Source organism: Pygocentrus nattereri, chromosome 7 (assembly GCF_015220715.1).
Source record: "Pygocentrus nattereri isolate fPygNat1 chromosome 7, fPygNat1.pri, whole genome shotgun sequence".
NCBI classification, from domain to species: domain Eukaryota; kingdom Metazoa; phylum Chordata; class Actinopteri; order Characiformes; family Serrasalmidae; genus Pygocentrus; species Pygocentrus nattereri.
Genome location: NC_051217.1, coordinates 42,514,858 through 42,532,496, shown reverse-complemented (window position 1 = coordinate 42,532,496; position 17,639 = coordinate 42,514,858). Strand labels below are relative to the sequence as shown.

Sequence of the window (17,639 nt, the reverse complement as noted above, 5' to 3'; positions counted from 1 at the left end):
GCCTTAAAGCCCCACTTCTCCCTTTTCCCTATGAGCGTAATTGACTGCTTGCAGTGGTGGGCAGGCTGCTGGGAGTGTGAGGGGAGAGGTCTCAGTCCGCTGGATTCTCTACATTGGCGTCTCTAATGAATTCTCCCTGTTTTTGCCCTCTAATCCTCCGTGTGTAAGACATCACATTACACCATTCTTCAGTTTAATGCATTTTATTAGCATTAATACCTACAGACGCCTCCGCTGAAAGCCACGAGCAGTCTTAAATCTCAACAAAGCTGCTTTGCCTCTGCTGAAAAGACTACTCCACCAAAACAGAGAGTGTACGTGACGCTTAGCACAGCTCATTGTGGAGGAGCAAACGTGCGTTCATGTTTTTTTTAGGCCTTGGGCCTCATCCAGCCAGTCCAGATTTGTAGTCTAGTTGCAACCCTGCTTACTCAGGTAACCAAGATCTCATACCTGCTGATCAACAGACTCAGGTGGGTCAGGAGTGAAACTGTGGACTGTCTGGGGGCGTGGTTTTTGCTGTACTGTCAACATTTGTAAAATATGTCATCGTGGTTGTGATGTCACTACCACAAATACATTTATACATACGTACTCAGCCTATCCCACCTATTCATGCTAAAGTGAGTGGACAATATGGGCCCTTTGTTGACTGGCCCTCAATCCAAGTTCCATGGTCCAGCTGTTTGTTTTTCTCCTCCAACATTCTTCATTTATGTATCTTTAATTAATGAGCAGATGCTTCATTATGCAGGCCCCCTAGTGGCCATTCCTGCAGCATAGTGGAAATCAAATTGGACATTTACTTTTTTTTTTTTTATTTAATACACACACAATCTAAGCTACTTATGCTTCTGAGTCACAGGGGTGCTGGAGTCCATCCCAGTGGTCATCAGGCAGAAGACAGGGAACAACCTGGACTGGTTGCCAGTCCATCACAGAGCAGACACATAGACCTATACAATCACACACACACGAGGGGCAATTAAGCTTGGCCTGCAGTTGGCCTGACTGCATGTCTTTGGACTGTGGGAGGAACCCCACGCAGACAGGGGGAGAACACGCAAACCCCACACAGAAAGGACCCTGGTCGCTCAGCAGGGGAATTGAACCCAAGCCTCTCTTGCTGTGAGAGGACGATACTGCGCCACCATGCTGCCGTAGTTTAATGCAAAGGTTGTCAGATTATCTAGAACGCTGTTGGCTCTCTGTGTGTGAAATGTTGAGCTGCTAATGAGCAATAAGGGTTGAAAGGGTAGAGGTGAGCACCCCCTGCTGGTAAACCAATTTACACCTCTCCACAAAGACCAGATAACATGGACAACTGCAGCTTTCTTAATGTAAAACAGTTGTGTACAACTCACACACACACCTTTTCTAAGCGGCTTATTCTACTGAGTCCCAGGGTGGAGCAAGAGCTTATGCCAGCAGTCATTTTGATGGAAGGTAGGAAACACCCCTGGACAGGTCACCAGTCCATCTCAGGCATTGTGTACAAGTCAAAAGTCAAACACAATTTAAAAAAAAAAAAAAACAATGTCAGGTTGCAGGCTTACCCACGAAGATGAATCCAGTTCACATCTATTTTTGTAAATTACATTTCCATCCAAATTCATTCCTTCAAGAAAAAAAGCATAGCCCCATTGAGGGACCCTCCTAAACAGGTGGAAATTGCATTTTAGGGCTACTGTCAAAGGTTCTGAATCTGATATGTGACGGCATGAAAGAGTCGAGAAAGGCTTTCTGGCTGCTTCATCAATGCATACACCCAGCGCTTCCCACCGAAGTGACAGTACAAGCTGCTCGGGAGAGGCGAGGGGTCAATCCGACCAGAAATTAGACAAGAAAACATCCAAACAAGGTGAGAGGAGCCACCTCATGCATTATTCCCAAGCCTCTTACTCTCTAAACTTCAGTCTTTGGGGGATTGTCTGACATCCCAGATGAATAATTAAGAACTGACCTTTCATTCTCATTAAAGGTGAATCTGGTGTGTGTGTGTGTGTGTGTGTGTGTGTGTGTAAGAGTGTGTGTAGGTAGCATTTCCTTTCTGAAAACAGCTGACTTGCTCACACACAACGAGTGTTGACTTCCTGAATAGAGGACCACAACTCATGTTCACAGCAAGCCGCACGATACACCAGCCCTGGCCAGCGGCTTTGGCTTGTGGAAACACAGCAGGTGCAGCTCCGACAGTCGTTTAGTACACACTTTATGCACGGCTGCCAAGCATCCATAAATCAAGTCCATTAAAAATTTGACAGTTTTAACCTTCATTGTTTTTGTATTTGCGGATTCCTCTTTTGCCTCTGAGTTCTTTCTGGAAGAAGGTGTTTACGTGTCTATTGGGCAACCGATTTTGAAAGTTCTTTGACCATGTCCACTCTAGAAGCTCTAAAATGTTATGATGGAATGCATTGTACCAACTGAGGAATTGCAGAAGCATGTCAGATTTTTAAGCAATACCTTGAATCTCCTTTCAGTGATTACTGTAAGTCGTGTTGAGTATTGTGTCATCTTATGAAAAATAATCATTTTATCGGGGTAGCGTTAGGATCAGAAAGAATTTTGTTGCGCCACAGTTAGGTTGAGGTGGAATTTTGTCAGGTACTGCCAGGTTAAGATGAAAATTTTTCATTAGCTGCAATTGAGTTCAGACAGAATTTTGTTGGGCTAAAGTCAGATGCCATCAGAATTTTATAGATTTCCAGTCAAAATCAGACTTTTTGCTGAACTACAGTCAAGTTTAGACTCAACTGTTCAGCCTATAATCGAGTGCAGGAAGAACTTTGTTGAGCTACAATCGGACTCAGCCAGAAATTTGTTGAGCTCAGGCTATGGTCAAGTTGGGTTTAGACCAAATTTTGTTAAGCTGCAGACAAGTTTAAGCAGAATTTTGTTGGGCTTGAGTTGGGTTCAGGCAGAATTTTGTTGGGCTACAAGTGGGTCAGGCAGAATTTAGTTGGGACATATTTGGGTTTAGAATTTTTTGAGCTAAAATCAGGTTCAAACAGAATTTTGTTGGGCCACAGTTGATTCAGACTGAATTTTGTCAGGCTACAGTCAGTTCAGACAGAATTTTGTCCGGCTACAGTTGATACACACAGAATTAAGTTCAGCTACAGTTAATTCAGACTGAATTTTGTTGAGCTACAAAATTGTGGTAGAAATTTGTTTTGCTACATACTGATTTTCAATATGTCTTTTTTGAGCTTCAGTCGGGTTCAGACAGAAATTTGGAGCTAAATTCGGGTTCAGATAGAACTGTGTCAGGCTACCATCAGATTCAAGCACAATTTTATCGTTCTACATTTGGATTCAGATTCAGTTGGAAAATTTTCAGGTTACAATTGGGTTCCAAAAAAAATTGTTGGATTGAGTTCAGACAGATTTGTCAAGCTCTGCAGAAAAAAACATAACGACATGGAATTGAAGAGATCTTTGTACCCAACATCCTTTTCCTATAAAGTTTTCAGCTACAAGTTCTTTAGATAAGTGTGCTGAGTGTTCAGGTCCTAGCTGTGGAGGGCAGATCGGGTGGAGTGCAGTAATTTCTGGCTGGAGAGATGAAGGTGTTCCAGGCAGAGCATATTTATAGCCAACAGAGAAATAATTCATTGTGATCAGAGTGCAGATCCTACTCTTCGTAGTCACTGAGAAGCTTAGGCAGAACCCCCCACCCCCCGCCTCTCGTTTTTGCAGTTTTCTGTTGCTTTCCAGCAAAATCTCTCTTTCTTTCCCTTTTTACACAAAGCCTGCCAGGGGAAGCGAAGGTTGTTTCTTTGAAGTTGTGTATTTGTGTGTGCTCTACTGTTCTTGTGCTGTCAGGTGGATCTCTGTAAAGTGGAGACCTTGGAGATGTTTGTAGCATTCTGCCACCTCCAAAACTAGCTTTCCCAACATCCCCCAAACACTGCATTCAAAAAACTCCCACCTGAAGACTCCTGCAGTTCAAAACCCTCACCAACGACCACACCCAACTCAACCCGAACACCCATCTTAAAAAATGTCCACATCTTCCAACACATGTCCAACACTTCCCAACACACCTCAACATCTGCCTTGGAAAAGGTTGACATTTCCCGACATACTCAACAAATATCTACATATTGCAGAACATCCGTCTGAAAACAGAATCTACATTTTCTACCACACCCAATACCAATCTCAAAAAAAGCCCTATATTTCCCAGCATACTTCACCGAACGTCTCGAAAAGGCCTTCATTTCCCAACTTATCCCAAATATCATCTTACAAGCCCTACACTTACCAGCTTATTCCAAACAGCATTAAAAAAGTCTACACTCCACAAACAAACCTGATCCTTTTTTACCAGGATGTCCTACATTTCCCAGCACACCCCAGTATCTACCTAGAAATCCACTAGAAATCCAATCAAACCACCAAATGAATAAAAGGGAAACACGCAACTCCCAACATACCTCGAGGCTCTTCCCTCTGAATCACGACATTTGCCTAGAAGATCTTCATTTGGAACATCCACTTGTTGAAAGCAAACTGCTCACCCAAAAGCAGCAAGTTTATCTCTGACTTTAAGTTCATAAGTAAGGCCTTTTTTTTTAAACAAGAAACTCAGAGACTAAAACTTCTTCTGCCTCACCGAGTCTCACGGTAACAGCTGTCAAATCAGATATAGAGGAGAATGCATTTGCATAGCAACAATCGGCAATTATCCTTCACAAAACACTCTAATTTAAAATTGTGCAGGAATGAATGGGGAGAAAATGATTTTTGTTCTTAGATGTTTTTCCCACAAAAGGCTTTCCTTGACCTCTTTGACTGACTGAAGCCTTCGTTCTGTTTGAGCCAAAAGGCTGCAGCTTCGCACAAACTTTTTTATTGCTGACATTTTTCTCATTTTGCTCCTGAAAAAGTGTGTCAGCACTGGCAGAACAATGGGTCTGATTATTTAAATGTAGACTTATTTGAATAATCTTATGTATTTAAATGTAAGCTTGTCCATCACAAAGACTGTCTACAATGCCATCTGATAAAGTATAGAAAAAGAGCAGCGATAGCTCTAACACACACCCACACACACACACACACACACACCCACACACACACACACACACACAATGACAAAATGAATAAAATATTAAAACCAGATAAAAAGGCTAGTGGAACAGACAGACTGAATGACTTGCAGCTCTACATATCACCTCTTTCGTCTTTTTAACATCGACTTAATTATCTCATTTACATGCCTTAGTAAGTCATGGCCACAACTTAATTGTCTCATTCATAAACCTTACTAAGTGATGGGCACAGCTTAATTATCACAACTTAATTATGTCATTCTCAGGTCTTACTAAGTCATGGCCATGACTTAATTATCTTCTTCTCACATTTCACAAAGTCATGGCCATGACATAACTATCCCACCTCAATGATCTTATTTTTATCTCTTACTAAAGCATAACCAGGGACTAATTATCTCATTCCCACTCTATACTATGTGACGGCCATAACTTACTTATCTTGTCCCCACTCCTTACTAAGTGATGGCCATGACTTAACTATCTTTTTCTCACATTTTACTGAGTCATGGCCATGACATAACTATCACTCCTTAATTATCTTACTCTCATGCCTTACTAAGTCATAGCCACAACTTAATTATCTCATTCCCACATAGCCTCAACTTAGAAATCCCGTTACCACTTCTTCTGACTTAATAAGTCATGGCCACAGCTTAATTTTCTTGCTCCCACTCTTTACTAAGTGAGGGCCATGACTTAACTCTCACACCTTAATTGTCTCATTCTCACATCTTACTAACTCTGCTTCAGCTACAGCTTAATTATCTTGTTCTCACTCCTTATTAAGTAATGGCCCAGACTTAATTATGCTGTTTATATGCCTTGGTAAGTATTGGCCATGACATAACTGTCACATCTTAATTTTCTCATTCGTAAGCCTTTCTAAGCCATAGCTGCAACTGATCACAACTTATCTCATTCTCAGGTTATACTAAGTCATGGCCATGGCATAACTATCACACTTTAGTTATCTCACTCTCATATGTTACTGAGTCATGACCACAACTTAATTATCTTGTTCCCACTCCTTGTTAAGTGATGGCCATAACTATCTTGTTCGTACTAAATCATGGCCATGGCTTAACTGTCACACCGTAATTATCTCATTCTCACATGTTACTAAATCAGGGCTACAATGTACTTTTCTTGTTCTCGCTCCTTATTGAGTAATGGTCAAGATGTAATTATCTTGTTTACATGCCTTAATATGTCATGGCCATGACATAACTGTCTCAATTTAATATTCTCATTCATAAGCCTTACCAAGCTATGGCCACAACTTAATCATCACAACTTAATTATCTCATTCTCAAATTTTAACTATGACTTCTCACATTTTACTTAGCCATGGCCATGAGATAACTATCACACCTTAATTATCTCAGCCCCATGTCTTAATGAGCCATGGCAACAAAATAATTATATCATTATCATTCCTTAATAAGTCATAGCCATGACTTAATTATCTCTTTCTCACATCTTACTAAGTCATGGTCATGGCTGAACTCACACACCCTAATTACCTCTTTCTCACATCTTACTAAAGCATGACTTTGCCTTAATTATCTTGTTCTCACTACTTATTAAGTAATAGCCCAGACTTAATTATCTTGTTCTCACTCCTTACTAAGTCATGGCCATGGCTGCACTATTACACTTGAATTATCTCATTCTCACGTCTCACTAAATCACGGCGATGATTTAATTATCTTGTTGGCACTCTGTATAAAGTAATAGCCAAAATCTTAGTCGTCTCGTTTCCACTCCTTACTAAGTCATGGCCACAACTTAATAATCTCATTTCCTGCTGCAACTGGTATTCAGTAAATTTCACACAGTGTGTTAACATAAACTGAGGAAGCCGTTGGTGGGTTAGTGAGCTGTGACAGTTCCTTAATGAAAATGCAGGTTTCACTGTTTGGGAAATGCCCCCTCGGCCCCCTCGGCTGAAACAGAGTTTAATGGGCTGTTCTGCTGAGCTCGACTGCCCGTGAAGTGAAGAAGAGTGGGCATTTATTTATTTATATAAATAAACAGCCTGGATGCAATTTTGCAGTGAAGGAGCACTCCAGCACTTTGAAAAGGTCAGGGGGTCAAATGCCTGCTTGCTGCCATTGCTCTAGTGGCCGAGAGCCTCGCAGCACTGTGATTCAGTCATTTCTATTATTTACAATGAATTAATTCTTCAGCAAACTATCTCACATTTCACCATCATTCACCTCAGTTTGGTGATTTTGGTTCAAGAATTATTAAAAAATCTCTCTCTCTCTCTCTCTCTCTCTCTCTCTCTTTCTCTGTCTCTCTCTCTGTCTCTTACTCTTTCTCTCCCTCTTTCTCTCTCTTTCTCTCTCTCTCTATTTTACTTTCTCTCTCTCTCTACTCTCTCTCTCTCTTTCTCTCTCTCTCTCTTTCTCTCCTTTGCTCTATTTTACCTTCTCTCTCTCTACTCTCTGTCTTTCTCTCTCTCTCTCTTTCTCTCTCTACTCTCTCTCTCTGTCTTCCTCTCTCTCTCTTTCTCTCTCTCGCTCTTTCTCTCTCTCTCTCTACTCTCTCTACTCTATCTCTCTCTCTCTTTCTCTCTCTCTCTCTCTCTCTTTCTCTCTACTCTCTCTCTCTCTACTCTGTCTCTCTCTCTCTTTCTCTCTCTCTCGCTCTTTCTCTCTCTCTCTCTACTCTATCTCTCTCTCTCTTTCTCTCTTTTTCTCTCTCTACTCTGTCTCTCTCTCTTTCTCTCTACTCTCTCTCTCTCTACTCTGTCTCTCTCTCTCTTTCTCTCTCTCGCTCTTTCTCTCTCTACTCTCTCTCTCGCTCTTTCTCTCTCTCTCTCTCTCTCTTTCTCTCTCACTCCCTCTCTTTCTCTCTCACTCTCTCTTTCTCTCTCTACTCTCTCACTATCTCTGCCTCTCTCACTCTCTCTCTCTCTCTCTCTCTCTCTCTCTCTGTCTCTCTCTCTTTTTCTCTGTCTTCGCTTCTGTCTGCAGTTCGTGGGAGCGAGGCGTCCGGCTCGGCCATCTGGAGCTGCAGCGCTTCAGGCCGCTGATACTGCGCCAGTACACACACACACACACACACACACACACACACACACACACACACACACACATGAGCACACACACACACACACACACACACACACACACACACACGAGCACCTACACACACACGAGCACACACACACACACACACACGAGCACACATGAGCACACATACTCTCTCAGTGAGGCTTGCGTCACAGCCTGGTGGCATAGCGGCCCCATGCTAACTAGTGCTAACACGTTCTCACCGGTGCTACAGAACAGCGGGGCTCCGAGCCAGTGCCAAACTTCTAGCGCACAGAGAGTCTGTCCTGAGGGCTGAGCTAGCCCATGCTAAAGCGGCCCCATGCTAATCTCTGCTAGCGTAACTGGAGCTGTCGTGAAAACAAAGCCAGCAGATGTTGACTGATCATCTCCATCAGCATACGTTCATGACAAACCTACATTCAGTCTAAGCAGGTCCAGCTGCTTTCTGAAGAAACGTGTTTTGACTGCTTTGGGAGGCTTGCTAACCGCATTGTCGTTGAAACAGTAACCCATCATTTCTGAAGGGAGGCTTTGTGTTTTACCAGTCGACCCTTTCTGACCTTCAGCAAGTTACTTTTAGCATAGCTGTAGTTCTTGAACATGATTATTATACAGCACTGGCTACGCGTCATTAGCAGAGCGCTATAGGGAATCCGCAGGCTAAGTTACATGCAGTCTCACTGATTCTGTGGTAATTTTTTTTTATTAGCCAGTTTTTTGGCACATTTCAATAAAGTGGTGACACGTTATGACCTCCAATTCTATTATTCACGAGAAACTGACAAATATAAAGAGTTTCAAATGAAGTTTTTTAAGACGCTAGAGGCCTACCGTGGGCACAGCTACCTTTGTTTACACTGTGAATCACTGGATGCAGCTGCAGAAATGTTATATTGGGATTATGTGGTAATATATTAAGTTATCCTGCGTTAGTAATGCCCACTGAGGAAGCAGCATTAACATAAGGCGAGGCTATGATTGAATAGGCAGCTCTTGTTGCTGTTAGCATTTGGCTAACTGAGTTAAACTCTGCCTTCTGTATGCTGCATATTGGAGGCGTATCCCAGTGCATAAAATATCACCGGACGAGGAAACTTGTTTTAATCCAGAGGTGCTTATGAACGTGAATGACAAAGCAGAATGTTGTCCCAGTGCTTTTTTTTAGCTAGTCACCCAACACAGTCATGATGGTTGACCAGCATACCAGCATCCAAAACACAACACATGTTGGTTTTGAGCCTTTTGCATGATTAAAGGGGTCTTTGCATGGTGAAAGCGTTCTTCAGATTCATGGAGAATTTGCTGTAGATGGTTCTACATAGAACCTTCTTGAAAAGTGACACACTTCACAGCCTAACAATAGAAATAGCTTTATAGAAATAGAACTCTTTTCAGAAAGATTCTATTTAAAACCATTCCAGAACTCCTTCTTGAAACAAATAACTCTTTAATCATCCAAAGGGTTCACAGAGTGCTCATGGTTCTGTATAGAACTATTTTCTTTAAAGAACTCTTCTTTAAGAGTGTAGAGGAAAGCCACTCAGCATAGACCGAACTGACACTAGTCAAACATAATGTATCTCATGTCTATCAGATGATCTCTAAGACAGAGATTCTTCAAAGGTTCTTCAGTAAGGGAAAGGGTTCTGTTTAGAACCATGAGTTCTATGTAGAACCATATGAATGCTTAAATGGTTCTTGCATGGTAAAATAGTCCTTCAGACTGATGGAGAATGTGTTGTACAGGGTTCTATATACAACCTTTTAGAAATGCTTCTAGATTGCTCCAGAATGGTTCTATTACTGTGACAAGCTTGACAGCCTAACAAGAGCAGAACCCTTTATGGTGCCATATAGAACCCTTTTCACTAAGGTTCTGTATAGAACCATGTACATCACATTCTCCATCAATCTAAAGAATAATTCTCTATGGAACCACGAGCACTCAAAGAACACTTTGCATGATTAAATGATTCTTTGCATAGTGAAAGGGTTCGAGTGCTTGTGGTTCCATATAGATCTATTTTCTTTAAAAAGGAACCCTTAAAGAACCATCTCTTTTAAAGACAGGAGAGCCACTCAGCATACAGTGAACTGATACTAGTCAAACATATTGCGTCTCATCAAGACAGATGGAGAATGTGTTCTATAGGGTTCTATATAGAACCTTTTGGAAATGCTTCTAGATAGCACCAAAATGGTTCTTATACTGTTACCTACTGTTACAAAGCTATTGTAACAATAGAGGAACCTTTTGGTGCTCTATAGAACCAACACATTCTCCATCTATCTTGCCATGCAATTTAGGCAGAAAATGGTTCCAAACAGAACCACTGCCTTTACTAAAGAACCTTTGAAGAACCACATTTTTAAAGCTGTGTACTGCACAGTGTGCAGAAGGCCTTTTTTAAACAGAACTGGGTTTCTTTTGTGAAGCTGTTCAAATCTCCTGACACGCGTGCTGCCCGAAGCCTGATCACACGCCTACAGATGAAGTGTTGGCTTAGTTTCTAATGACTAACATGCTGACTAACGCAGAGCTGTTGATGTGGAGCTCAGGACCTTCACTGCTGCTGGGGAGAAGATGCTGATCAGCAGGCTAGTCTGAGAGGCTTCGAAAGCTCAGTGGTGTCGTCAATATTTTGATACTGACACCAACTGTAGTGTCATGATCAGGCACACAGACCCTGGGTGAGACCCTGCCTGTGCTCTCAGACTGTCATCTAGGTCATTGTGTATTTTAGAGTACCTCCACCTCCACCTCTATTCATAATTCTAAGGGCTAAGGGCTTCACACTTGAGATGTTTGCCAGACTCAGGACTGCTTGCACTGAGAGTTTGGTACATTTGGTCACATGTGAAAGCTGTTTTTTGAGGCCAGGAGCAGTCCGGGGAACCCATCGCTGGTCCTCCTGAAATCGCTGGTCTGAAGTTCACTTACAATAAATTCTTGTGTCACTTCCCTTTACACCAATCAGGCATAACATTATGACCACCTCCTTGTTTCTGCCCACCTTGTAGATGTAAAGTCAGAGAACGACAGCTCATCTGCTGCTGCACAGTTTGTGTTGGTCATCTTCTAGTCCTTCATCAGTGGTCACAGGACGCTGCCCACAGGAGGCTGTAGGCTGGATATCTGTGGTTGGTGAACTACTCTCAGTCCAGCAGTGACACTGAGGTGTTTAAAAAGTCCTACCATGACCCACCACCCAAATAGTACCTGCTCTGTCAGGGCCATGGGGGTCCTGACCACTGAAGAACAGGGTAACAAAGTATCAGAGAAGCAGATGGACTACAGTCTGTAACTGTAGAACTGCAAAGTGCAGCTATACAGTAAGTGGAGCTGATAAAATGGAAAATGAGTGTAGAAACAAGGAGGTGGTCACAATGTCATGCCTGATTGGTGTATAAAGAAAATAGTGGTTCCTGAGCGGTGCAGCTGTCTAAGCATTGACCCTATCATCAGGAGTTTGATCACCAATGATGCAATGGCCGTCTGTGACTGGGAGTCCAGGAGATCACAATTGGCCTCACTCTCGCTGGCTGTGCAGGATGTCCCCCGTCACTCAGCGCAGGCATCTGCTAGCTGACATAACAGAACTGGTGGTTAGAGTTCTCCTGTTCGGATGTCCAGTGATATTGTGTTAGCGAAAAGCGGTGCCCCTTCACGGGTCTTGGAGGAAGCCTGTACTGGCCTTCACCCTCCTAGTGCAGGTGGTGTCATTGGAGTCCTAACTAGTGTAGCTATGGCTGTGTGGTTGGTGATGCACAACCTGTTGAAACTTATTTAATTAAATAGTCTATTCAGGGGATCAGCGATTTGGGGTAAGAAGAGGCGGAAAGTCGCTGCCGGTGTGAACGCAGGGCTGGTATGTAATAAGGCTGAGATTTTAAGGGGTTAAATCACAGTTTATTTAGGGCTGCTGGTCAGTGATTATTATTACATTATTATTATTACACTCTAACATCCTATTAGCAGTCTTTAACTACAGTTTACACTTCTATCTGATCTAGAATATATAAAATATTTACAGATGTAGAATGGAGAACTCGTTAATAATTCTAGTTCTGTAATATGATGCAGTAATAATATGATCTAGAATATGTATCATAATAATTACAGTTCTTGAGTTCTAGAATGCATTAATAACTCTACTTTTGCAATAGTATCCTATTAACAGTCTTTAGCTGCAGTCTACACTTCTATCATATCTTATGTAACCTTTCAAAGTCTTCAAAGCTGCCTCTGATTGTTTAGATTTACATTTTTGTTATAAAAGCTCTTTAAGCATTTTAAGCATCACAGTAATGAATATGAAAACGATGTGTTCTGCAGCACTGGCTTAAAGTGTCCGGCTAAAGCGGTGCCGTCTAACCTGGACTCTGCTTGGGTGATACCTGTCAGACAGGGTGTTTCCTGCAGTCCTATGTTGATGTGCATAATATATGGCATGGGCGGGGCGGAGTTGAAGCCATCAAAAAGAATTATGATGCATTTGAGGCAGAGAGGGCCAGACAGGGACCTGATTGGTCATTGATTAAGTGTAGCAGCAGCATCTGTCACGTCGTCCAGTCCAGCGCCCAGCGCAGCAGGAATTCTGCACAACTTTGAATGCTTAACCCTTTCAGCCGGGCAGCCAGGCTGAAGTGACTGGAAGGGCTTAGAGTCCTTTAGGTGACAGAACATTGGCATTCATGATTAACATTATTCCAGATCTAGAACAGTAGAATCTAGACAAGAATGCTAGAATGCAGAAAGGAATTCTCTAATTCAGTGCTAGCATGGAAGAATAATGCTAGATCTAGAACAGGGGCATTGAACTCAACCAATTAAAAGGCAATATTGAAAAATCTCAACAAATCTGTCGGCCAGAGACGGAGAGAGTGACCCCAACTGGCCATTGTTTATTCAAAATATACCTAAACAAAATACTTTTAGCTGACCTTAATTAAAAGGCAATATTGAAAAATCTCAACAAATCTGTCGGCCAGAGACGGAGAGAGTGACCCCAACTGGCCATTGTTTATTCAAAATATACCTAAACAAAATACTTTTAGCTGACCTTGAAATATTACATCAATACTTAAACTAAACGGCTCTAGGAGGTAGGCTTTCTAAAACCTGCCTGTTCGCTTGAACTACACACCTGGCATCTCCAGCAGTGCATGCTGGGGATTGTAGTGCAGCTGATTGTGGAAAAGGTGGATATTAACAGAATTTTTCTCATTATTACATATAATTTCTAACAGGCTGGATAGGACTGCTTTGACTTGGCCCACAAGCCCTGTGTTTGACACACGGGATCTAGAATATATATAAATGATGCATTCTACAACAGTTCAGTGACATTTTGCCGTAACATTACAGGTTTTTCACAAATGCTGTATCACTCCACGGAGACGCCGTTGCTAAGCAACAACTTTGACAGCTGTAGGAGACGCTCAAGCCATTTGAACGTTTTTACTTCTTACTTTGCCACAACTGCGAACATTAAAACATATTAAATGCCGCGTTCATGGCCCAGTTTATTCATTTCTTACTTTACTTATTTAACTGTGTTAAGTATGTTATTGCCAATAACATCAAGGCTGTGATGATCTACGGCGACCAAATCACAGCCGTGATTTATTTTGCGGTAACACACAAACCTCTCATGTTCTTTTGCTTTAATAATTATAGTTCTGCAAAGCTATGATGCAATAATAACATGTGATCTAGAATATGTAAAAATATAGTTCTAGAATGCTAGATTCCATTAATAATTCTAGTTCTGCAATGATGTGAAGTGATAGCAACACATGATCTATAATATATAAAATATTTATAGATCTAGGACACTAGAACGCATTAATAATTCTAATTCTGCAGTACGATGCCATAATAATATGATCTAGGATATGTAATCATAATAGTTATTGGTGTAGAATTCTAGAATGCATTCATAATTCTAGCTCTGCAATGATATGATGTAATAACACCTGATCTAGAATGTGATCATAATTATAGATCTAGAATGGTAGAGTGCATTTATTGTTCTAGCTCGGCAATGATATGATGTAATAATAACACCTGATCTAGAGTATATGATCATAATTATAGATCTAGAATGGTAGAGTGCATTAATAGTTCTAGTTCTACAATGATATGATGTAAAAATAGCACTTGATCTAGAATATGTGATCATGTTTATAGATCTAGAATGCTAGAGTGCATTTATTGTTCTAGATCAGCAAAGATATGATGTAAAAATAACAGCTGATCTAGAATATGTATTGATATGATAGGTCTAGAATGTTAGAATGCAATAGTAGCTCTACCTATAAAATGCTATAATAACAATTAATCTAAATTTATATTAATCCAATAATAATTCTAGATCTAGAATGTTACAACCAATTAATTTTTTTTTAAATTTGACACAACAAAACTAGAATGGTCTAGAATGAAGCAATGCAGTAGTATGGAAATCTTGAATGGATTAATTCCTGATCTACAAAAACAACAAAACAATGAATTCTAGATCAAGAATACTAGAATATACAAATACATTTTAGATCAATAATTGTATGATGCAATAAATATCAAATTAATCATGCTAGATCTACAATACTAATATGCTAGAATATGTCTAGATAGATCATTCTATAATAATAATAATACTTCTTCCATATTAAAAGATTTTTAAAAAAATCTGGAAAACAAGCGCTAAAATAATTCTAGATCATGAATACTAGAACGCAAAAGAGAATTCTAGATCAAAAATAGCAGAAGGGGGGAAAATACATCTAGGTCTATATTTTAGAAAGCAAAATGAATCATATGTCTAGAATGGTAGAACAAACATGTCTAGAATGCTAGAACGCAAACACTAATCCAGAAGATCCAGAATAAGAAATCATATTAACATTGAAGTGAATGTAATCGGTCTGTATTATCTAGTACAAACAGCAGAACTCTGGATTACAGAGTGTTTCTAGACTGCAGACAAACAGAACATGCATAAGCAATGATCCCAATGTATAAAGAGTGCCTTAAAAGCTTTTAACTCCCTCAATTAAGATGCATATCTGGGGAGCTGTAGGCAGTTACCTTCCAACACTTCTTATCTGCACAAATACGCGTTATCTGGGCCTCTGAGCTGAGGTGAGATAAAGATCAGTGAACTGGTGCCTGAGCTCGACAGGGACCCTGATTATTCTTTATTTGTTTGTTGTTCATGTGAGCTTTAATTACAGCCCCCCCCCCTCCCCTCTCTCTTCATTAACTCGTGTCAGAATGAAACCTCCGTTCACGGCTGGGTTTCCCTCAGATCGTGGGGCAGAAGTGAGGTGAGGCCGCTCTGACAGGGAGACAGTGCTGAAGAATCTCTGGCACAGTCCAACACAACCTACTGTTGTCCAGACTTGTTCTCTGCAACAGGAACGAGAACCACCGGAATGTGCCATCAGAGCTGTTTGAGAAACAGTGCAGCCCTGAGCTCTGACCGAAACAGGACGTGGTGAAGAGTGGACGTGCTTCAGTCAGCTGTGATCTGGACAGCCACCCAGCAGGTGGCCATAACAAACGTGTCAAAAGCAGGTTTGAAGTGGGAGCCAAAGTGTTTGTTCCAGCATGAGCTGCTCACGCAGTGAATCGAGACGGCTGAACACGTGACGACAGCCGCCGCAGTTTAACAGGCATTTAACTGATGGAATACAGTCTGTTTGAGCTTCCTCTGCTCTGTTTGACTGACCTGGAACTCAATTAGCATAATTCTAGATAGATCGGTCTGTCTGTCTGTCTGTCTGTCTATCTGTCTGTCTGTCTGTCTGTCTATCTATCTATCTGTCTGTCTGTCTGTCTGTCTGTCTGTCTGTCTGTATATCTATCTATCTATCTATCTATCTATATGTCTGTCTGTCTGTCTGTCTGTCTATCTGTCTGTCTGTCTGTCTATCTATCTATGTCTGACTGTCTGTCTGTCTATCTATGTCTGACTGTCTGTCTGTCTATCTATCTATCTATCTATCTATCTATCTATCTATCTATCTATCTATCTATCTATCTATCTATCTGTCTGTCTGTCTGTTCGTCTGTCTGTCTATCTATCCACCTGTCTATCTGTCTGATTGTCTATATAACACTGTTTTATGAGTGTATTATTTAATTTCCAGCCAATATTCAGTGTCAGGAAAAAATACCAAAAACATATTTAACCTAAAATTCCATCAAAATTTAATCAACAAAATATAACGACAGATTTATCAGTGTCCAGTGTGTCCACTCTTCATTACAGCTTTAAAACCTTTCAGACTTGCTTTCAGCTTTTCAAAGAAACCCGCAGGGATATTTTTTCACTCCTCCAGGGTGAAAGGTTTGGACACAAAGACATCAAAACTATGAAATGATACCGGAGGAATTAGACAGTCCCTTCCCTCCGACGCAGCCTGAAACAGTCTTAGCAGTCTTGGGATATCTGTACAAGTTTGTGGTCCCTGATTTCATTGCTATAAAACCAAGAGATGCATAAAATGTTTCTATGATGAAACCAATTCCTTAAGCTTCAAGCAGTTTTTAATGATAAACAGAGCTGTCAGTCACTTCAATATAACAGAGAAATCTGTACAGCATCAATGAACGTATAAAGAAACGGACATCAACAATGCTCATGTCTCCAAAGCCACAACCAAACCTCCCTAAAGAAACAGCTATTCAGCGAGATTTTATGACAGCAAATTCCAATAAACAGAAGATTATACCTCATTATTCAATAAACCCTCCATATTTTTATCATTTCCTTATTTAATGCTGTTGTAAACTGAATAAATCCTTTTTTTATTTAATTTTAAGCAAAAATAGACTATAGACTAAACCGTCTTCAAGATTGTGAAACGTGTATACCGCAGTTGTCAGATCAAAACCTCATATCTCCAAAATTGTAGCTTTACAGGAGAAGGTAAAAACACACCCTGCTTTTAATGGAAGTCAATGGAACCAGACTTTTTTCCGAGGAGTTTTAGGTCATTTGCTTTGGTCTATTCATCATGGGATTCACACACAACATACAGGACTATGGGATTTTTCAAATTATGTCAAAAACTGAAAAACGACAAAAGTGGACATACGAGGTTTTCTTCCGACAGTGTCCAAACTTCTGGAAAGGGAAATGAATAGGAATGTACAGCAAAATTCTATGTGCTGAGATAAGGGCAAAGCTGCTCTGCACGAGGGGTCCCATCTGGAGCTCTAAGGCTGGTGCCACCTGTAAGTTTGACGGACAAAAACCCAGTCAGGGTACTGGATCACCCCAACTTTGCCTGTCAGCCCCGGAAAATGCAGCCAATTCCAACAAGATTCCTTCTACATGTCTTTCTTTTGCCCATGTGTTATCTGGAACTACAGCCCCTCCACCCGTGTCCTATACAAAGTCTCAACATTGCATTAAAACAACTGTGATGTGCGGCCGGCTTTCTGTAACTCAGGCAACGAGGAGGAAATGAGGCGTGGCAGCTTCAGAAGTGCGAACTCAGGACC

At 41.0% G+C, this 17,639-nt stretch overlaps 1 protein-coding gene across 1 annotated transcript in view; it reads right to left on the bottom strand.

The window, feature by feature from the left end:
- The window catches only part of LOC108431680 (carbohydrate sulfotransferase 8), a 312,403-nt gene that overhangs the window by 294,090 nt on the left and 674 nt on the right, over positions 1 to 17,639 (bottom strand). The gene's annotated exons all lie outside the window — the stretch shown is intronic.